The 22,718-nt window shown below is 45.5% G+C and overlaps 4 non-coding genes across 4 annotated transcripts; 3 read left to right on the forward strand and 1 right to left on the reverse strand.

The window, feature by feature from the left end:
- Window positions 1-15,899: 15,899 nt before the first annotated feature.
- Trnas-aga (transfer RNA serine (anticodon AGA)) lies at window positions 15,900-15,974 on the reverse strand. The gene has a single exon. It is a non-coding gene; the product is annotated as a tRNA-Ser (tRNA).
- A 314-nt stretch (window positions 15,975-16,288) lies between these two features.
- Trnas-gga (transfer RNA serine (anticodon GGA)) lies at window positions 16,289-16,363 on the forward strand. Its single transcript has one exon. It is a non-coding gene; the product is annotated as a tRNA-Ser (tRNA).
- A 1,129-nt stretch (window positions 16,364-17,492) lies between these two features.
- On the forward strand, window positions 17,493-17,567 carry Trnas-cga (transfer RNA serine (anticodon CGA)). Its single transcript has one exon. It is a non-coding gene; the product is annotated as a tRNA-Ser (tRNA).
- A 2,333-nt stretch (window positions 17,568-19,900) lies between these two features.
- On the forward strand, window positions 19,901-19,975 carry Trnas-aga (transfer RNA serine (anticodon AGA)). Its single transcript has one exon. It is a non-coding gene; the product is annotated as a tRNA-Ser (tRNA).
- The last annotated feature ends 2,743 nt before the right edge of the window (window positions 19,976-22,718 follow it).

The following is a 22,718-nucleotide window of genomic DNA, read 5'->3' on the forward strand; positions in this document are numbered from 1 at the left end:
CTCCGCGTTGATTTGTTGGAGCTAATGGAAGATGTCGATTTAGAAACTAGGCAACGAATGTGGTTCCAACAGGACGGAGCACATCCCCATTATACCAGAAATGGTCGGTGGATAGGACGAGGCGCACCAATTCAGTGGCCTCCACGTTCACCAGACCTAACATCTCCTCATTTTTTTCTTGTGGGGTTATTTAAAAAATGTTGCTTATGAAAAACAGCCCACAACCCGAAATGATATGGAGCAACGCATTCGAAGAGCATGTGCAGCCATACCACAGAATGTGCTGCTCAAAACTGTGGACTACTTTTGCAGACAATTGACTTTAGGCATTGAAGCAAATGGGGATAATTTTGAACAGTTTCTTCGTGGCTAATTTCATTAATTAAGCACCCCAAACTGTGAGAGGTAAGGACCCACACTAATGAAGCATCCCAACATGTGAGAGGCAAGGGGACTCACACTAATGAAGCACTCCATGGGAACATCATTCCACTACGTCCTTGTTGTTGTTCCTGGGTAACGCTAAAAGTAGGATACAGTACGTTTTGTACAAAAATAGGTTAATTTGGCATAACGAAAGAATTGGTGCACATTTTTTATCGATTTGATGCGTCTTTCTCTGACAATTCTAGATAAATCAGAGTTCTTCCCCAATTTTACTTTTTTCTCGATTTCAGTGCCATCTGTCAATGGTTTAAAAATGATTCAGACAAAACTTGATCATTTTTTTAATGAAGAATCCGAATCTGAAATAAAAAATGGGTGTTTCCATTTAAGATTTAAAAGTTGCCCCCGCCCCATCCAAGGGGGCGGGGGCTGGAGGTCACCTGTAGTATCATTTGATTTCCCCCATTGAGCTTACAACATGTCTTACCCACTATTTTTACCCGATGAATATTTTTCGACATAATCTCATCCGAAACTTCAGATGGACCACCCTGTATATCTCTGGAAGCCTGGTGTGTATCTCATTCCTTGTGAATGTGGCATGCCTTATGTGACGTCATCTATTATAAAGGGGGAGGATAGGCACGAGAAACATCAGCGACTAAAGCAAAGAAGCCAATCAGCTGTTGCTAAGCAGTGCCTCGAGTATAATGACGAAACAAAATACAAGAACACTAGTATCATGTTGAAAATTCCAGATTATGGAACAGTTTTGGCATTGTTGGTTGCACCGAGTGGAAAACGTGCTTTGTATTGCACCACATTTTACGCTCTCTTTGTGAGACATACTGACATTATGTTGTTCCTCTTTGCCAGACTAGCGTAGAAGGTGTCATGAAACCAACCAAGTGCAAAATCCGTGCAAATTCGCACTTTTATTTACTTACTACGTAGATAATCCGACTCCCAGCATTTCCTTTGCGTTTGAGTAAAACTTAGTTTCAAAAAACTTAAGAAACATTTAAAGTTGCTTTTCGTGTTGACAGCATCAAAATTCTTGCGTGAGCTGTGATATAATGTATATTTTCGTAAAACGATGTTTCGCGGCAATGTGTTTGCAGCAAATCAGCCCAGCAAATTTGACAGACTGTCGGAAGATAAGTTGATTAACAAGGAGGCGATAACAAGAGAGCGCTTGTAAATTTGACGGAGAAAACATTGAATTCAGTTATACCCTCAGCCCTCGCAAGAGGGCTCAAGTTCGCACCCGTCCCGAAGACCGAAACGAGGCATTATTAGTGGCGTGCAGGAAGAAATTCGAGAGCTGACCAGGAAAGCAGCAGAGATCAGATGGGAAACCTGCCGGGTCATTGTCCAGTCCAGACGTCCGAAAGAGAACATGACTGCGGACCTTCCAGTGCAGAAACGGAATGCAACGATGCTGATGCGCACCGACGACTATCACCATAAAATTGTCTCGCTGATACAGGACCCCGCCTACGGAAAGCTGAAAATGGATCGAACTACGACGATAATGTGGCTCTGTTGAAGAGCTGAGGAAGTGGATGTTGGTTGGTTGGTTGATTTGGGGAAGGGGACCAAACAGCGAGGTTATCGATCCCATCGGATTAGGTGAGAATAGGGAAGGAAATCGGCCATGCACTTTCAAAGGAACCATCTCGGCATTTTCCTGAAGCGATTTAGGGAAATCACTAAAAACCTAAATCAGGATGGCCCGAAACGGATTTGAACCGTTGGCCTCCTGAATGCGAATCCAGTGTGCTAATCACTGTGCCACCTCGCTCGGCAGAAGTAGATGTATCTCAGGACGCCAGCAACACTATGCCGGTATGGCTCTGGCGCTGAGCACTATGGGACTTAACATCTATGGTCATCAATCCCCTAGGACTTAGAACGACTTAAACCTAACTAACCTAAGGACAACACACAACACCCAGTCATCACGAGGCAGAGAAAATCCCTGACCCCGCCGGGAATCGAACCCGGGAACCCGGGCGTGGGAAGCGAGAACGCTACCGCACGACCACGAGCTGCGGACCATGCCCGTATGGGCTTCCCAAATTCCACGAGGAAGGTGTTATGACAGACCTCTCACAATTCCCGTTAATTTAGTTTTCTAAATGACTTGTGCATCTGCCTCCTGTCTTTTTTTTTGGGGGTGGGGGTGGGGGGAAGGCTTGTATAACGGAGAATAATGGAAACCCATGTAAGTGAAGATACAAATATAGCCGAATCGTTAACGCGCGACCACTTTTGCACGATCACGATCGAAAGTAATTTTGACAAAAAAAGGTGAAAACAAGAAATAGTGAAATTGGGAATAAATAAACTGAATCTGTTTTAATTTTAGATTACAAATTACTTAAGAACGTTTCCCATACCACTGTGTGAACAAAAATTGCTTTATGATTATAAATTGTTCATGAATTGTCATTACGAACTAATCATTGATTTGTAATAAGACGAGAACGGAACCAAAAGCGCTGACTCGGGATCAGATGTAAAAACACAGTTAATATCATGAATTAAAGTTAATCAGAAAACCAGCAAAATGATTTGTACTGAATACATGCACGTAAAAGTTAACTGTTTGCAGAACAGTTCGCGTGACGAATAACTGTGCGTTACACACTGTAATGCTAACTGCTATTGATTTCATACATGCAAATGTTCATAAATACTTGTTTTCAGTCATAATAAGTTATTTATGGAGTTCATAATGCTTCATTTAGAGAAGAAAAAGTAATTTTACACAACGCTGTTATATTATTTTGCAACTGTGAGCAGGATTTGCAATGTACACAAGAAACATGAAATGTGCTATTCTGAAGTAATATTTTGTCAACATTCATTTAAATTATGCTTCTACTCTTTTACTCTTAGTCATAATTCTTTGACTAATTGGTCCACCAAACAAAGGAGTTCACCGCTGTTAAATAACAGATTTGTTATGATAAAATCTTCTCGGATTGACAGCGGAGTCAATGTGTTGTTTTCCAGCAACGTTTCAGCAAGTTTCTTACTTGCCGTCTTCGCCTGAAAATGGCAAGTAAGAAACTTGCTGAAACGTTGCTGGAAAACAACACATTGACTCAGCTGTCAACTCGAGAAGATTTTATCATCGAGATTCGCCGAGAAAGCCTACATTCTCATATGACAGATTCGATAGTTGTCAATTTTGCAAGTTGCACTTCCTTATCTTATTTACCAAAATTAAATACGCTCATTATTTTCAATATTTTACTGTTCGTTCACTGGTGGTATTCTCGGAGTCATTATTAGTGATAGAATAGGATCCCGTCAGGTAAATGAGTGAGGTATAGTTGCTTTATTCTATGGTGGTTGCCATTCTAAACACGTTGTTATTCAGTCAAGAAAAACTACTACACTGGGTAGCCTTGTACAATCTAAAGATGAAACTTGTCGGGTCCTACTTTGATAGGTTGCTACGGCAACCGGCTCTTATTTATCATCATTTCATATAACGAATTTGTACCCACAGTACTCTTCTTGAATATTTATTCCTCTTGACGTACTGTGCCCATTTACAAGCACATAACATGCCTGGCCACATATAAAAATCCTGCAGTTTATTCCTTACATTCCCGCGCGTCGCGTCTGCACTTGAACACTCATCGGTAGCAGCTCTCTCCGCCGATTACTTCTGTTCGACTAGGCGCATACGCGCCCAGCGACAATACTCCTTATTTCAAACGTATTCTTTGGCACTATCGAATACCAAACTTCCCTGGCTAGGCCAGTGTTTTCGCTGTATCGTAATTACAATGTTATTTTTATTTAATTCGTTTGAATTAATACTTTAACATTTAACTATATGACAACGTTAGTAAAATAATGCAAATGTATATACGACAGAATTACATCATAGTCAAATATGGTTACAGAATTAATTAAGCGAAAAATTAATGGGCACGGTGGTGATGTGTTTCAGGGTGCCTCGGTTGCCACTACTTGAGACCATTAACTCATACAACTGCGTCTTGCCAAATACCTGGCAACGCTTCTAAAAACATTCCAGTCACCACATGAAGAACTCAGCCGATTTCATGAAAGTACAAAGAAGGGTTGAGCTGCTAGTGAACTTGGAGTTTAAGTCGCTCTTCACGAAAGTACCTCTTCACGACTTCTTGGCGCTTCTTAATATTTCGAGCCGCAAATACTAAAACTTCTTGAACATGCACTAACCACCACCTACTTCAGCTGAGCCGGAAAGTTTTATGAACAGGTCTGTGGAGTGGCCATGGAATCCCTACTGGCTCCTGGGAATGCAACTACGAGGCGTGTTTTTTAAGTAAGTGCTAAGATCTCTCAATAACTTTATTTTTACATGAAAGCCTGTAGCTTAATCTAATTTTCTACGTAATTTCCGTCAATATTGAGGCACTTGTCACAACGTTGTACCAGTTTTTGAATACCCTTCTTATAGAAGTCTGCAGCCTGACTTGTTAACCACTGCATCAGCTCTGTTTTGATATTACTTCGTCATCGTCTTGAAGTCGCTGGCCGCCCAAGTGTTTCTTCAAGTGCAGGAACAGATGGTAGTCATTGGGCGCAATATCGGGGCTGTACGGATGATGATCTAGAGTTTCCCATCGAAAAGATGTGATGAGATCTTTGGTCTAATTCGCCACATGAGGACGTGCATTGTCTTGCAGCAAAGCTCAACATCCATGGACTCTTGCTTTGATTGTGGTGTGACGTAGGCCACCCATGTTTCATCGCCCGTAACAATTTGACTTAAGAAATCATCACCGTCATTGTGGTACCGCTCAAGGAAAGTCAATGCACTGTCTAAACGTTTGGTTTTGTTCACATCCGTCAACATTTTCGGTACCCAACGTGCGCACAATTTTCGGTAATTCAAGTGCCCGGTCACAATGCCATACAAAACACTACGAGAAACATTAGGAAAGTCATCCCGCATGGAGGAAATCGTAAAGCGTCTGTTTTCTCTCACCTTAGTGTCCACTTCCTGCACCAAACTTTCATTAACGACCGAAGTACGCCCACTCCGTTGTTCATCATGCACATTTCTGCGGCCATCTTTAACTGCTCTCACCCACTTTCTTACCATTCGATCACTCACAATGTTTTCTCCGTAAACTGCACAGATCTCACGATGAATATCGATCGCTTTTAGGTCTTTAGCGCTAAGAAATCTTATAACAGCCCGTACTTCACAGTCGGCGGGACTCATGACTATCGGAGGCATCTTAAACACTCAGTACACAACCTAAACAAGGAAGAATCAGACTGTAATGGCGTCAGTGCGTAGATTAAGGTACAGCCTTTCATGTAAAACTAAAATTATTGAGATATCTTGGCACGTCTTTTTTTAATTTCAAAACGGTACTTACTTAAAAAACACGCCTCGTATCTACATGAAACACTTACATGAGGCTGGCGCTTGAAACCACTTGCCAAAAACCCAAGTACTTCTTCCGCTATGTCGACGATCGCAGTGTGGCACCAGGATGAGTTTCTGGGGCATTCATCAAAACATAGAATTCATTATGGAAATAGAGGAAAATAGTTTCCTGGAAGAAGACAAATGGAACACTAGGCCACGCAGTATCTAGGAAGAAGACCCAAACAGAAATGAACCTTCATCCAGCGAGCTGCCACCATCGAGCGAGGACAGCGTTAACCATCTTGGTACACATGGCGCGAGTCATCTCGCGATAAGGAAAGTCTCTAAACCACAGACATGGATATAGTGATGGACAGATTATTAGGACATTCAAGATTACAAAAGATGCAGGAAATCAGGAAGAGGAGAAATAAGACAAGATCCTCGCTTTCGTTTCTTACTTGGGACCGCTCTTAGCTAAAATTGCGAGGCTGGTTGAAAACTCCAACATAAAGTCCGTCCTTCGAGCACTGTTTACGGCGAAGGAGTACTTTGGCTCTACGAAGGACCTAATATAACTGTACATTCCTCGTATACACAAAATCTCTTGTGAATGTGACCATCAATAAATTGGGCAAACGCAAAGCTGTATCTCGAAATGCTGCTGAGAGCACATCAGGCGTGTGAGATTGGGGCGGGGCGTTGCATAAAGGGAGAGCACACTTATGACTTTCAGGACACCAAGTTACTACTTTTTCTGCTGAGCATTCGGCTTTTGGGGCAGCGGTATAAAGGAATCCGTAACAATGACTGAAGAGAATCTGGCCAATATGGACGTAGGATATCAACTTAGTTCGGCATGGAATCCCTAGCTAGCGGCTGTACGACGAAAGAGCAACCAGCACCGTACAGCGTGCAAGACGCATCCGGACTGCCCAGACAGAGATTCGAGCACAGCCTTCGGCGCAACCGCTACGCCCGCACTGCAACCTCTTCCCCCCACCCCTCTCTTATAAGCTAGACAGCCGGGCAGTATCCAGACACCCGCCGCCGGGTGCAGGTGGCGGACCGCTAGTATGAACGTTAAGAAACACGCAGTAGCTCGATATTTCACGAGAAGATGATGAGTATAACATTTTTCGAAACGTCGCAGTAATTTAACACTTCCACCCAGCTGGAAACCGTTGAGATTTTTCACCTGTACACTAGTTGCTTGTATGAGTAAATTTATGAATCATGCTCTTTTGTTTGTACTTGTTCCTATGATGCATAATTGCATCCAACCTGTATCTGCATATGCAAGTCACATCGCAACTCCTGGCGACTTTGTCTCGCAGACCTTGATACACAGTGTTATTCAGTTAGAGCAACCCGTAACAAGAATTATTGTATTCACTTCCAACGTCAGTCAGTCCAGTTCTGGAAACATCTCGCAATTAGTTTTATACCGGTTCACGTTACTGTCTATGTACCTAATCCAGATGACGAAACCAGAATAATACGCCATTTATGTGATGAAATATGCAGGAAATAATTTTCGTGATACAACTACAATACTGTGTAGCATTAAATTATGAAAAATTCATCGCCAGTTGGGATTAGTTTGTTGCTGCCTAACCACTAGAAGGTCATGCATGGCAATAAGATTGTGACTGATAGCTGCACTAGCACACACGGTTCACAGTCCCGAACCGGAACTCACTGAAATGTTTCTGACAATGAAGACTCCCCGTAACACCTGGCTCAGATTTAGTGGTACGTTAGCTCAGTGGATTGTCCGTCAAAAACTGAACACAGATCGAACATGAAAACAGGAAGAAGGTATACTGAACTCTGAGAAAAGAAGCAAAACAGAAACAGTGACCGGTCCTAGCTCAAGACGTGCAGCATCGTGCGAGCTTGAATAGCCGCGGCCTCATGGTTTTGAGGTCACGCTGTTGGACTGCGAAAGGGAAGATCTGTGCTCAAATCTCCCTCGTACCCCTTTTTTTCACAAAATCAGTAGCTTTCTGTCCGGTCATTCACGTGTCTGTTCGTTGTATTCAAATTTGTGTCTGTGTCTTAGTCTATCGTCCGTTTCCAACAGCGAGGTGTGAGGAAGGGACTCCAGATGCACGTACCTCCTATTTGTTGTACTCAAATGCCACGTGTTATGACTCTTGCGTTCCCTTTTGGAAATTTTGATTCTTGAATTCCTTTGTTTGCCGGCCGGTGTGGCCGAGTGGTTCTAGGCGCTTCAGTGTGGAACCGAGCGATCGCCACGGTCGCAGGTTCGAATCCTGCCTCGGGCATAGATGTATGTGATGTCCTTAGGTTAGGTAGGTTTAAGTAGTTCTAGGGGACTGATGACCTCAGAAGTTAAGTTCCATAGTGCTCAGAGCCATTTGAACCATTTTGTAAGCAGTGTATAAAACGACAATTGCTAAAGGTACAGACGGAGAACATACACGTCAATGACCTGACGGAAAGTAGAGAATTTTGTGAAAAAAGGAGCAGGAGAGAGATCTGAACACAAATCTCCTGATTTGCCGCCCAACACTGTGACCCAACAACCACGACGCCTCGATTCTTGCAGTGCGTGCCGTATTGCATATCTTGAACTTGAACCGTTTACTCTTTCTATTTTACTTCTTTTTCACAATTCAATGCACCTTCTTCCTGGTTTCATGCTTGATCTATGTTCAGTTTTTGACGGGTTATCCACTATCCCAATTTACCACTAAATCTGAGAAGGGCGGGAGGGGTGTGAAGTCTCCGATACGAGCACATGAAATTGTAAATGCCAACCAACCCTTCCGCCCATTCGTCTCATCAGCCATGCAAACCTTGCCAAACAACCGTACCAACGAAGTCATGAACATCAAAAGACTCCGAATTTTCCTCTGCCCTCTTATTTAAAAAGTTTCTCATGTGGGTCACTACTATTTTCAATGGAGCAACTTTCAACTAGACCATGATTCTTACTATTGTACATACTAAAACATTTACATATTTCTAATATATGTTAGACATACTTTTAGTTACTTTGCAGTCTGTTATTAGAGTATTAAATATTAAACATTTGCTTGGTGATGAACGTTTACTTACACTTTATATATCAGAGGTGTAAAGGTGAAAAACTAATCCAGATCACATGTGACTGCCGCTCCAGAACTACGTTACTCAAGTGGTCATCTTAAAACAATTAATGTACTAATTTCTCAGTAACTAAACATAAAAGAGTGGGGTAATGAGACAAATGAGTTATGCTTACACTAATCTTGGAGAAATCTTGGCTTCGACACTATTTCAAGAATTAATCAGTAAATTATTTACAACAATTTGTATACTTGAGTAGCCCAGGTCCAAAAGCTGCTAAAACATTTTTTGTCGATTTTGAGTTGAGCACAACAACAATTTGTATACTTGAGTAGCCCAGGTGCAAAAGCCGCTCAATGCATTTTTTGTCGATTTTGAGTTGAGCACAATACCGTACAGATTTTTTCAGCGCCAACACGATGGAATGGGTTTCAGGGTGCGAAATCCGTTGTAAACCGTTGAAATTAGCTGTAGAAAATCGTCTTTGATTGCAAAAGCTGCTAACTGCATTGTATTCATGTGCAAAGCCCACTGAATGTCCAACGTTTGTAAAACCCACCGAGTTCAATATGCATGGTGGGCAAGGAAATCAGACTTACCAGTCTACGAGGTGCGACAATAAAGTAATGAGACTGATTTTCTTTGCAAGGTGGGGAAACCCTGCAGGCTTGTGTAGGCACAATATCTTTGACCTTGGTCCATAAGCTGCTTCTAGTCCAAGTGGCACGTCGATGCAACTGCTAAATCGTGAGTTGTGCTGTAATAAGTTAAAACGTGTTTGTGTCTCTCGTCACGGAAATGGAACCGCATAATATTGCGCAACGGTATGCCATTTCTTTTTGCGTTAAATTGGGTGAAAACGCGACGACCAATCACTGTAAACTTCAGAAGGCTTTTGAAGAGGAGATTATGTCAAGAGCTCAAGTTTTTTGTTGGCATAAAAAATTTAATGAACGCAGAACGGATGTTGAAGATGAAGACCGCAGTGGACGACCAACAACCTTACGGACGGATGTCAACTTGGAAGGGTGCGGGAACTCGTACGATCTGATCGAAGATTATCAATGAAAATGATTGCAGAAGAACTGAACATCAATCGAGAAACGTTTCGTCTAACAATAACTGAAGATCTTGGTATGAGAAAGATTTGTGCAAAAATGGTTCCCAAAAATCTCGCACCACAACAGCGACAAACACGGAAAAATGTGGCAGCCGATCTGTTAGAGCAAACGGAAATCAATCCAGAAATGTTGAGCCGTGTTATCACTGGTGATGAAAGCTAGTTTTTTCAGTACGATCCAAAGATAAAACGCCAGAGTTCGCAATGGCGCTCAAAAAAAGCTCTCATGTCAAAGTCAAAAGTGAAATGCATGCTTGCGTGCTTCTTTGATTCCAAGGGAATTATTCATAAAGAGTGGGTACCTCCTGGACAAACAGTTAACCAATATTACTACAAAGAAATTTTAAAAATACTTCGTAAAAGAGTTCTTCGAGTCCGTGCCAACATTGCTGATAACTGGATTCTGCATCACGATTATGCGCCATCCCATACTGCTCTGTCAGTACAGCAATTTTTAACCTCAAAATAAATTTCAGTACTACCACAGCCAACTTATTCACCAGATATCGCTCCATGCGACTTTTTTCTATTTCCAAGAGTCAAAACAATGGTGAAGGGATACCATTTTCAAACAACACAAGATGTCCAAAAAGCTGTGACGAGGGTGTTTGCGGATATTACAGAACATGAGTTCCAGAAATGTTACCATCAATGGCGGAAGCGCTGGAAAAAGTGTGTGCAATCAGGAGGAGACAACACTAAACTTGACTAAAAAGGTAAGCAACATTTATTTCACATCAGTCTCATTACTTTATTGTCGCACCTCCTACATATTCAAGCCACCTTTCAGTTTTTTACGATTCTAAGGGATATTCATATTGTCTGACTTAGGTTGGGTGCCACTGTAGCGAACGCGTACGCAACAATGAAGCTATCGCTGTCGATGCTTTATCGAAATAGACAGTTCAGCTTATCAGTAGGTATTTGCGTGAGTGTTTTGAAGAAAATAAGTGATTTTGCTTACGGTTTAAAATCAGAAGATGATACAAACAAGGTGGAAGTAATTGAAACAGTAGGCATTCTGCAAGAAGTCGAATCCATCGTTGTAGTTGCAAATGATCAGAACGAGACCCAGGAGGAAGGTCCGTCCCGGAAAAGAAAGAGGCGATCTGATCAGTTGAAAAGAAATGTTTCCAAACAGTAAGGTAATAACATGGTAAGTATTGTCAACGCATTGTTGTGCAATAAGTACTGTGTTGACACTAAGTGTCAGGACATAAGTGGAAGGATTAGTGAAAGTTACTGGTAATTGACATTTCAGATTCAGAAAGCCAAAAAAATCGTGTTCACGAAAAGCAAAACCAAGAAGGTTTGTCTAGTTCGTGGAGAGCCCTTCTACAGCTTTGAAGCTGGAGACGGGAAGAGCATCTTGAAGAGGGGAACAAATTTCAGCAAAGGAAACACCCAACACCAATCACAGATGGTGTAAAACTTTCAGAAGCCAAACTTGAAGACCTTAAAAAACTTTTGGAGCTCCACTTTGGTGACGACTGGGAGACCAACGACAAACTTAAATTCTACACCGAGGTGTTACACGAACAGGAAGGCACTTTTAAAGTCGCTCCTTCCGCTGCTAACCATCTGAAGATGCCAACCGCGATTTTGAGTTGGCAGGCGGTGTTGAGGTCGATGTCACTTAAAAGCAATTTTCAGCTGATTTCACTTTCTATCATTTTTGCCACAGTTTGAACTATCCGACAATTTTATTATTTTCTACAATTTTGTTTATGTTTCACTAAGATGCCATCTGGAGCTCCTTCTATTTTCCACAATATCTTGCGATGTCAAAAACTCGATGGTTTATCTAAAAAAAAACTTATGTTGGACATTCATGTCTGATTTTTTAAAATAAAGTAAGTCAGTTTTATCTGGTAAAACAACATCACATACGTATTTTTACACGCCGGTTTTGTCGAATTTTCAGGCCGCACTCTGAAATAAGACGTATTCTGTTTATATTCACAATAATAAAATTTCACCTTTCTGTCATTCCTAATGTATCACCGAATAGCTAATTTTGCATTTGTTTTGTAATTGGATCGATACATTTGCAAAACCCGCTAACTGCATAAATCGGGTGCAGAAACCGCTAAGTCAATATTTAACTTACGATTTTAACATATCAAACGTAATTACAGATAACAGCCACGAATACCACGTAATTAATTATTTTTTTACTTATTTTTAGAAAAAATGAAGTCTTTAACTGTAATAGTTCAACAGTATCAAAATAATGATCACTCTTTAGATGACGACAAGCCCTATCCAACTGTTCACTGTAAGCATAGTTCGAGTGTCTATACCATATGTTATTAATTTTATAAACAATAGTATAATTTACAATCGCTCGATTAATGATCGTGTTATGTACGTAGTGTAGGGGGCTATGGGTTTGTATATTTGGCTGGGGCCCTTTCGTACTATTTATCAGGCTTATGCAGGCACTGGGCCCATGAGGTTCAGAAACAATCGAACACTGAGTTATAAACCTTCACCACTTCATTTCCATAAGAACATCTGACGCGTCAGAACTGTGTCTGGAGTCTTATCACGGATAAATACGGACTTATTAAGACTTCATTTTGAGCCGAAATAGACATATATTCAACATCGAAACCAAGCCCCTTGAAAACAGTTCTGCCTGCGCAGGCATTCAGTGACATGAGTCTACTGCCACTGAGTGTGTGTGTGTGTGTGTGTGTAGAGGCGCTCTGCCGCAGTCGTGTACTGGCACCTTAGTGGCCAGCATTCCAAGACAGCACCAGCTCGCGCTCATGGACCTCGCATGAGACGGCTGCGTCCAAGCCTGTAATCCTTACAACAGCAATAATATTAGTTGCTTCTTCTCTTTATTGAAATTTCAACGCTGTCTTTATATTTTCTGTAGCATATCTGGAAGTGGCTTCTTTTGTATCTCCAGTGAATGTTGGAAGCCAGTTTTAGCGCAGTCGGAACCAGGCAGTTTTTCTTCGGCTTCTTAACCCTTTCAGCCAACGGCCTTGCCGCAGTCGTAACACCGATTCCCGTCAGATCACCGAGGTTAAGCGCTGTCGGGCTGGGCTGGCACTTGGGTGGGTGACCATCCGGTCTGCCGAGTGCTGTTGGCAAGTGGGGTGCACTCAGCCCTTGTGAGACAAGCTGAAGAGATACTTGATTGAGAAGTAGCACCTCCGGTCTCGGAAACTGACATACGGCCGGGAGAGCGGCGTGCTGACCACATGCCCCTCCATATCCGCATCCAGTGACGCCTACGGGCTGAGGATGACACGGCGGCCGGTCGATTCCGTTGGGCCTTCCTGGCCTGTTAGGGAGGAGAGTAGTAGAGTAGTTCTTAACCCTTTCAGTACCGGTAGTTTCTGCCTGAAACCGCCATTTCATTAATTGTTTTGAAGTATCATTGACTTCTGCATGAAACCACCGATGCTATTGCAAGACAGAGACATCTTGTGGTAAAATGAGGTACTTCTATGAAGTTAGTGCATTGTAGCGGTCACCAAGTGTACAAAGCAACTGTGGACGCAGAGGTTGTGCTACATGATTCTAGTAGATTGTAACAACTGGTTATTTATCATTTTTCATGGTGATCATATTGAGGATTCCAAGTATCGAGCCCACGACGGCCAGCCAAACAGCTATCCCAGCTCCTTTCACGGTTCGCTGCAATCCCTCGGAACACTACGCAGTGTCTTCTCATCTACCTGGCCCAGCCAGCACATGTCGCTCAACCAAGCACTCTGTTGACTGAATTAACTGAATAGCAGACACACCGCTCGTAATGTCACACAGTGGTATACTTTTTTAAAGATGAATTGGTCCATTCAAATTTTTCTATACGATTTTGTCAACCTATTAATTCCTCGGAATTCAGCCGGCCGGAGTGGCCGAGCGGTTAAAGGCGCTACAGTCTGGAACCGCACGACCGCTACGGTCGCAGGTTCGAATCCTGCCTCGGGCATGGATGTGTGTGATGTCCTTAGGTTAGTTAGGTTTAAGTAGTTCTAAGTTCTAGGGGACTTATGACCACAGCAGTTGAGTCCCATAGTGCTCAGGGCCATTTTTGAACCTCGTAATTCAGGGGATTGAAAATTTGCCTCAATTTAACCTCCATTCACGTGGAACTGATGTCATTTCAAGCAATGTGCTTAAGTATAATTCGTATGTAGTGAGTCAACAGCAATAGCCAAATGGATATAAACAAGTCAGTACATACACTTAACTATTGTATCCCTAATGGCGCTCTCCGTAACAACTCAGAGCCTCACGAAACGCTCAATGAATGGAACAATAAATTCTCCGATGAATGTAACACATTTGCTTCCGAAAGAGCACTCCAAGTAATGTTAAAAATCCAGAATGAGATTTTCACTCTGCAGCGGAGTGTGCGCTGATATGAAACTTCCTGGCAGATTTAAACTGTGTGCCCGACCGAGACTCGAACTCGGGACCTTTGCCTTTCGCGGGCAAGTGCTCTACCAACTGAGCTACCGAAGCACGACTCACGCCCGGTACTCACAGCTTTACTTCTGCCAGTACCTCGTCTCCTACCTTCCAAACTTTACAGAAGCTCTCCTGCGAACCTTGCAGAACTAGCACTCCTGAAAGAAAGGATATAGCGGAGACATGGCTTAGCCACAGCCTGGGGGATGTTTCCAGAATGAGATTTTCACTCTGCAGCGGAGTGTGCGCTGATATGAAACTTCCTGGCAGATTAAAACTGTGTGCCCGACCGAGACTCGAACTCGGGACCTTTGCCTTTCGCGGGCAAGTGCTCTACCAACTGAGCTACCGAAGCACGACTCACGCCCGGTACTCACAGCTTTACTTCTGCCAGTACCTCGTCTCCTACCTTCCAAACTTTACAGAAGCTCTCCTGCGAACCTTGCAGAACTAGCACTCCTGAAAGAAAGGATATAGCGGAGACATGGCTTAGCCACAGCCTGGGGGATGTTTCCAGAATGAGATTTTCACTCTGCAGCGGAGTGTGCGCTGATATGAAACTTCCTGGCAGATTAAAACTGTGTGCCCGACCGAGACTCGAACTCGGGACCTTTGCCTTTCGCGGGCAAGTGCTCTACCAACTGAGCTACCAAAGCACGACTCACGCCCGGTACTCACAGCTTTACTTCTGCCAGTACCTCGTCTCCTACCTTCCAAACTTTACAGAAGCTCTCCTGCGAACCTTGCAGAACTAGCACTCCTGAAAGAAAGGATATAGCGGAGACATGGCTTAGCCACAGCCTGGGGGATGTTTCCAGAATGAGATTTTCACTCTGCAGCGGAGTGTGCGCTGATATGAAACTTCCTGGCAGATTAAAACTGTGTGCCCGACCGAGACTCGAACTCGGGACCTTTGCCTTTCGCGGGCAAGTGCTCTACCAACTGAGCTACCGAAGCACGACTCACGCCCGGTACTCACAGCTTTACTTCTGCCAGTACCTCGTCTCCTACCTTCCAAACTTTACAGAAGCTCTCCTGCGAACCTTGCAGAACTAGCACTCCTGAAAGAAAGGATATAGCGGAGACATGGCTTAGCCACAGCCTGGGGGATGTTTCCAGAATGAGATTTTCACTCTGCAGCGGAGTGTGCGCTGATATGAAACTTCCTGGCAGATTAAAACTGTGTGCCCGACCGAGACTCGAACTCGGGACCTTTGCCTTTCGCGGGCAAGTGCTCTACCAACTGAGCTACCGAAGCACGACTCACGCCCGGTACTCACAGCTTTACTTCTGCCAGTACCTCGTCTCCTACCTTCCAAACTTTACAGAAGCTCTCCTGCGAACCTTGCAGAACTAGCACTCCTGAAAGAAAGGATATAGCGGAGACATGGCTTAGCCACAGCCTGGGGGATGTTTCCAGAATGAGATTTTCACTCTGCAGCGGAGTGTGCGCTGATATGAAACTTCCTGGCAGATTAAAACTGTGTGCCCGACCGAGACTCGAACTCGGGACCTTTGCCTTTCTCGGGCAAGTGCTCTACCAACTGAGCTACCGAAGCACGACTCACGCCCGGTACTCACAGCTTTACTTCTGCCAGTACCTCGTCTCCTACCTTCCAAACTTTACAGAAGCTCTCCTGCGAACCTTGCAGAACTAGCACTCCTGAAAGAAAGGATATAGCGGAGACATGGCTTAGCCACAGCCTGGGGGATGTTTCCAGAATGAGATTTTCACTCTGCAGCGGAGTGTGCGCTGATATGAAACTTCCTGGCATATTAAAACTGTGTGCCCGACCGAGACTCGAACTCGGGACCTTTGCCTTTCGCGGGCAAGTGCTGGCAGAAGTAAAGCTGTGAGTACCGGGCGTGAGTCGTGCTTCGGTAGCTCAGTTGGTAGAGCACTTGCCCGGGAAAGGCAAAGGTCCCGAGTTCGAGTCTCGGTCGGGCACACAGTTTTAATCTGCCAGGAAGTTTCATATCAGAGCACACTCCGCTGCAGAGTGAAAATCTCATTCTGGAAACATCCCCCGGGCTGTGGCTAAGCCATGTCTCCGCTATATCCTTTCTTTCAGGAGTGCTAGTTCTGCAAGGTTCGCAGGAGAGCTTCTGTAAAGTTTGGAAGGTAGGAGAAGAGGTACTGGCAGAAGTAAAGCTGTGAGTACCGGGCGTGAGTCGTGCTTCGGTAGCTCAGTTGGTAGAGCACTTGCCCGCGAAAGGCAAAGGTCCCGAGTTCGAGTCTCGGTCGGGCACACAGGTTTAATCTGCCAGGAAGTTTCATATCAGCGCACACTCCGCTGCAGAGTGAAAATCTCATTCTGGAAACATCCCCCAGGCTGTGGCTAAGCCATGTCTCCGCTATATCCTTTCTTTCAGGAGTGCTAGTTCTGCAAGGTTCGCAGGAGAGCTTCTGTAAAGTTTGGAAGGTAGGAGACGAGGTACTGGCAGAAGTAAAGCTGTGAGTACCGGGCGTGAGTCGTGCTTCGGTAGCTCAGTTGGTAGAGCACTTGCCCGCGAAAGGCAAAGGTCCCGAGTTCGAGTCTCGGTCGGGCACACAGTTTTAATCTGCCAGGAAGTTTCATATCAGCGCACACTCCGCTGCAGAGTGAAAATCTCATTCTGGAAACATCCCCCAGGCTGTGGCTAAGCCATGTCTCCGCTATATCCTTTCTTTCAGGAGTGCTAGTTCTGCAAGGTTCGCAGGAGAGCTTCTGTAAAGTTTGGAAGGTAGGAGACGAGGTACTGGCAGAAGTAAAGCTGTGAGTACCGGGCGTGAGTCGTGCTTCGGTAGCTCAGTTGGTAGAGCACTTGCCCGCGAAAGGCAAAGGTCCCGAGTTCGAGTCTCGGTCGGGCACACAGTTTTAATCTGCCAGGAAGTTTCATATCAGCGCACACTCCGCTGCAGAGTGAAAATCTCATTCTGGAAACATCCCCCAGGCTGTGGCTAAGCCATGTCTCCGCTATATCCTTTCTTTCAGGAGTGCTAGTTCTGCAAGGTTCGCAGGAGAGCTTCTGTAAAGTTTGGAAGGTAGGAGACGAGGTACTGGCAGAAGTAAAGCTGTGAGTACCGGGCGTGAGTCGTGCTTCGGTAGCTCAGTTGGTAGAGCACTTGCCCGCGAAAGGCAAAGGTCCCGAGTTCGAGTCTCGGTCGGGCAAACAGGTTTAATCTGCCAGGAAGTTACATATCAGCGCACACTCCGCTGCAGAGTGAAAATCTCATTCTGGAAACATCCCCCAGGCTGTGGCTAAGCCATGTCTCCGCTATATCCTTTCTTTCAGGAGTGCTAGTTCTGCAAGGTTCGCAGGAGAGCTTCTGTAAAGTTTGGAAGGTAGGAGACGAGGTACTGGCAGAAGTAAAGCTGTGAGTACCGGGCGTGAGTCGTGCTTCGGTAGCTCAGTTGGTAGAGCACTTGCCCGCGAAAGGCAAAGGTCCCGAGTTCGAGTCTCGGTCGGGCACACAGTTTAAATCTGCCAGGAAGTTTCATATCAGCGCACACTCCGCTGCAGAGTGAAAATCTCATTCTGGAAACATCCCCCAGGCTGTGGCTAAGCCATGTCTCCGCTATATCCTTTCTTTCAGGAGTGCTAGTTCTGCAAGGTTCGCAGGAGAGCTTCTGTAAAGTTTGGAAGGTAGGAGACGAGGTACTGGCAGAAGTAAAGCTGTGAGTACCGGGCGTGAGTCGTGCTTCGGTAGCTCAGTTGGTAGAGCACTTGCCCGCGAAAGGCAAAGGTCCCGAGTTCGAGTCTCGGTCGGGCACACAGTTTTAATCTGCCAGGAAGTTTCATATCAGCGCACACTCCGCTGCAGAGTGAAAATCTCATTCTGGAAACATCCCCCAGGCTGTGGCTAAGCCATGTCTCCGCTATATCCTTTCTTTCAGGAGTGCTAGTTCTGCAAGGTTCGCAGGAGAGCTTCTGTAAAGTTTGGAAGGTAGGAGACGAGGTACTGGCAGAAGTAAAGCTGTGAGTACCGGGCGTGAGTCGTGCTTCGGTAGCTCAGTTGGTAGAGCACTTGCCCGCGAAAGGCAAAGGTCCCGAGTTCGAGTCTCGGTCGGGCACACAGTTTTAATCTGCCAGGAAGTTTCATATCAGCGCACACTCCGCTGCAGAGTGAAAATCTCATTCTGGAAACATCCCCCAGGCTGTGGCTAAGCCATGTCTCCGCTATATCCTTTCTTTCAGGAGTGCTAGTTCTGCAAGGTTCGCAGGAGAGCTTCTGTAAAGTTTGGAAGGTAGGAGACGAGGTACTGGCAGAAGAAAAACTGTGAGTACCGGGCGTGAGTCGTGCTTCGGTAGCTCAGTTGGTAGAGCACTAGCCCGCGAAAGGCAAAGGTCCCGAGTTCGAGTCCCGGTCGGGCACACAGTTTTAATCTGCCAGGAAGTTTCATATCAGAGCACACTCCGCTGCAGAGTGAAAATCTCATTCTGGAAACACCCCCCAGGCTGTGGCTAAGCCATGTCTCCGCTATATCCTTTCTTTCAGGAGTGCTAGTTCTGCAAGGTTCGCAGGAGAGCTTCTGTAAAGTTTGGAAGGTAGGAGACGAGGTACTGGCAGAAGTAAAGCTGTAAGTACCGGGCGTGAGTCGTGCTTCGGTAGCTCCGTTGGTAGAGCACTTGCCCGCGAAAGGCAAAGTTTCCGAGTTCGAGTCTCGGTCGGGCACACAGGTTTAATCTGCCAGGAAGTTTCATATCAGCGCACACTCCGCTGCAGAGTGAAAATCTCATTCTGGAAACATCCCCCAGGCTGTGGCTAAGCCATGTCTCCGCTATATCCTTTCTTTCAGGAGTGCTAGTTCTGCAAGGTTCGCAGGAGAGCTTCTGTAAAGTTTGGAAGGTAGGAGACGAGGTACTGGCAGAAGTAAAGCTGTGAGTACCGGGCGTGAGTCGTGCTTCGGTAGCTCAGTTGGTAGAGCACTTGCCCGCGAAAGGCAAAGGTCCCGAGTTCGAGGTTCGGTCGGGCACACAGTTTTAATCTGCCAGGAAGTTTCATATCAGCGCACACTCCGCTGCAGAGTGAAAATCTCATTCTGGAAACATCCCCCAGGCTGTGGCTAAGCCATGTCTCCGCTATATCCTTTCTTTCAGGAGTGCTAGTTCTGCAAGGTTCGCAGGAGAGCTTCTGTAAAGTTTGGAAGGTAGGAGACGAGGTACTGGCAGAAGTAAAGCTGTGAGTACCGGGCGTGAGTCGTGCTTCGGTAGCTCAGTTGGTAGAGCACTTGCCCGCGAAAGGCAAAGGTCCCGAGTTCGAGTCTCGGTCGGGCACACAGTTTTAATCTGCCAGGAAGTTTCATATCAGCGCACACTCCGCTGCAGAGTGAAAATCTCATTCTGGAAACATCCCCCAGGCTGTGGCTAAGCCATGTCTCCGCTATATCCTTTCTTTCAGGAGTGCTAGTTCTGCAAGGTTCGCAGGAGAGCTTCTGTAAAGTTTGGAAGGTAGGAGACGAGGTACTGGCAGAAGTAAAGCTGTGAGTACCGGGCGTGAGTCGTGCTTCGGTAGCTCAGTTGGTAGAGCACTTGCCCGAGAAAGGCAAAGGTCCCGAGTTCGAGTCTCGGTCGGGCACACAGTTTTAATCTGCCAGGAAGTTTCATATCAGCGCACACTCCGCTGCAGAGTGAAAATCTCATTCTGGAAACATCCCCCAGGCTGTGGCTAAGCCATGTCTCCGCTATATCCTTTCTTTCAGGAGTGCTAGTTCTGCAAGGTTCGCAGGAGAGCTTCTGTAAAGTTTGGAAGGTAGGAGACGAGGTACTGGCAGAAGTAAAGCTGTGAGTACCGGGCGTGAGTCGTGCTTCGGTAGCTCAGTTGGTAGAGCACTTGCCCGCGAAAGGCAAAGGTCCCGAGTTCGAGTCTCGGTCGGGCACACAGTTTTAATCTGCCAGGAAGTTTCATATCAGCGCACACTCCGCTGCAGAGTGAAAATCTCATTCTGGAAACATCCCCCAGGCTGTGGCTAAGCCATGTCTCCGCTATATCCTTTCTTTCAGGAGTGCTAGTTCTGCAAGGTTCGCAGGAGAGCTTCTGTAAAGTTTGGAAGGTAGGAGACGAGGTACTGGCAGAAGTAAAGCTGTGAGTACCGGGCGTGAGTCGTGCTTCGGTAGCTCAGTTGGTAGAGCACTTGCCCGCGAAAGGCAAAGGTCCCGAGTTCGAGGTTCGGTCGGGCACACAGTTTTAATCTGCCAGGAAGTTTCATATCAGCGCACACTCCGCTGCAGAGTGAAAATCTCATTCTGGAAACATCCCCCAGGCTGTGGCTAAGCCATGTCTCCGCTATATCCTTTCTTTCAGGAGTGCTAGTTCTGCAAGGTTCGCAGGAGAGCTTCTGTAAAGTTTGGAAGGTAGGAGACGAGGTACTGGCAGAAGTAAAGCTGTGAGTACCGGGCGTGAGTCGTGCTTCGGTAGCTCAGTTGGTAGAGCACTAGCCCGCGAAAGGCAAAGGTCCCGAGTTCGAGTCTCGGTCGGGCACACAGTTTTAATCTGCCAGGAAGTTTCATATCAGCGCACACTCCGCTGCAGAGTGAAAATCTCATTCTGGAAACATCCCCCAGGCTGTGGCTAAGCCATGTCTCCGCTATATCCTTTCTTTCAGGAGTGCTAGTTCTGCAAGGTTCGCAGGAGAGCTTCTGTAAAGTTTGGAAGGTAGGAGACGAGGTACTGGCAGAAGTAAAGCTGTGAGTACCGGGCGTGAGTCGTGCTTCGGTAGCTCAGTTGGTAGAGCACTTGCCCGCGAAAGGCAAAGGTCCCGAGTTCGAGTCTCGGTCGGGCACACAGTTTTAATCCGCCAGGAAGTTTCATATCAGCGCACACTCCGCTGCAGAGTGAAAATCTCATTCTGGAAACATCCCCCAGGCTGTGGCTAAGCCATGTCTCCGCTATATCCTTTCTTTCAGGAGTGCTAGTTCTGCAAGGTTCGCAGGAGAGCTTCTGTAAAGTTTGGAAGGTAGGAGACGAGGTACTGGCAGAAGTAAAGCTGTGAGTACCGGGCGTGAGTCGTGCTTCGGTAGCTCAGTTGGTAGAGCACTTGCCCGCGAAAGGCAAAGGTCCCGAGTTCGAGTCTCGGTCGGGCACACAGTTTTAATCTGCCAGGAAGTTTCATATCAGCGCACACTCCGCTGCAGAGTGAAAATCTCATTCTGGAAACATCCCCCAGGCTGTGGCTAAGCCATGTCTCCGCTATATCCTTTCTTTCAGGAGTGCTAGTTCTGCAAGGTTCGCAGGAGAGCTTCTGTAAAGTTTGGAAGGTAGGAGACGAGGTACTGGCAGAAGTAAAGCTGTGAGTACCGGGCGTGAGTCGTGCTTCGGTAGCTCAGTTAGTAGAGCACTTGCCCGCGAAAGGCAAAGGTCCCGAGTTCGAGTCTCGGTCGGGCACACAGTTTTAATCTGCCAGGAAGTTTCATATCAGCGCACACTCCGCTGCAGAGTGAAAATCTCATTCTGGAAACATCCCCCAGGCTGTGGCTAAGCCATGTCTCCGCTATATCCTTTCTTTCAGGAGTGCTAGTTCTGCAAGGTTCGCAGGAGAGCTTCTGTAAAGTTTGGAAGGTAGGAGACGAGGTACTGGCAGAAGTAAAGCTGTGAGTACCGGGCGTGAGTCGTGCTTCGGTAGCTCAGCTGGTAGAGAACTTGCCCGCGAAAGGCAAAGGTCCCGAGTTCGAGTCTCGGTCGGGCACACAGTTTTAATCTGCCAGGAAGTTTCAATGTTAAAAATCTGTATACTGTTGGCATAACGGATTCAGCTAGGTCCTGACACCAAAATTTAATGAGAATTCACTTGGACGTTTTACCGACTCCGTAGGGTCTCTGGGTTCATTGACCATCAGTCAGTAATAACCCTCCTCAGATGAAACGTGTAACAATGTGTTTTCATTCCTGTACATCTGTCATTATCGTTTGACAGAAAGTGTAAAATAAACGTGAATGTTCATTGACGTCATATATAAACAAAATGCCAGAAATTTGGAGCAATACAACCGAGACTGAATTCTGGAAGGGGCAGCGTTTTTTTATCAATCTTCTGACTACTTTGACGAAGCCCACCGTGACTTCTTCTCTTGCGTCAATCTCTTCATTTCTAAGTAGCAGTTGCACCCAAATTTTCAGTCATGTCTTGAATATATTCCAATATCAGTCTTTACCTGCAGTTTTTCCCTCTACAAATCCCTTTAAAGGCATGGAAGTTATACCTCGTTGTTTTAACAAATAGCTTACCATACTATCCCATCTTCTTATCAGTGTTCTCCATGTGCTGCTTTCATCACCGATTCTGTGGAACCTCCTGATTTTCTATCTTAGCAGTCAACGTAATT

Source organism: Schistocerca nitens, chromosome 5 (genome assembly GCF_023898315.1).
Source record: "Schistocerca nitens isolate TAMUIC-IGC-003100 chromosome 5, iqSchNite1.1, whole genome shotgun sequence".
Classification (NCBI taxonomy): Eukaryota; Metazoa; Arthropoda; class Insecta; order Orthoptera; family Acrididae; genus Schistocerca; species Schistocerca nitens.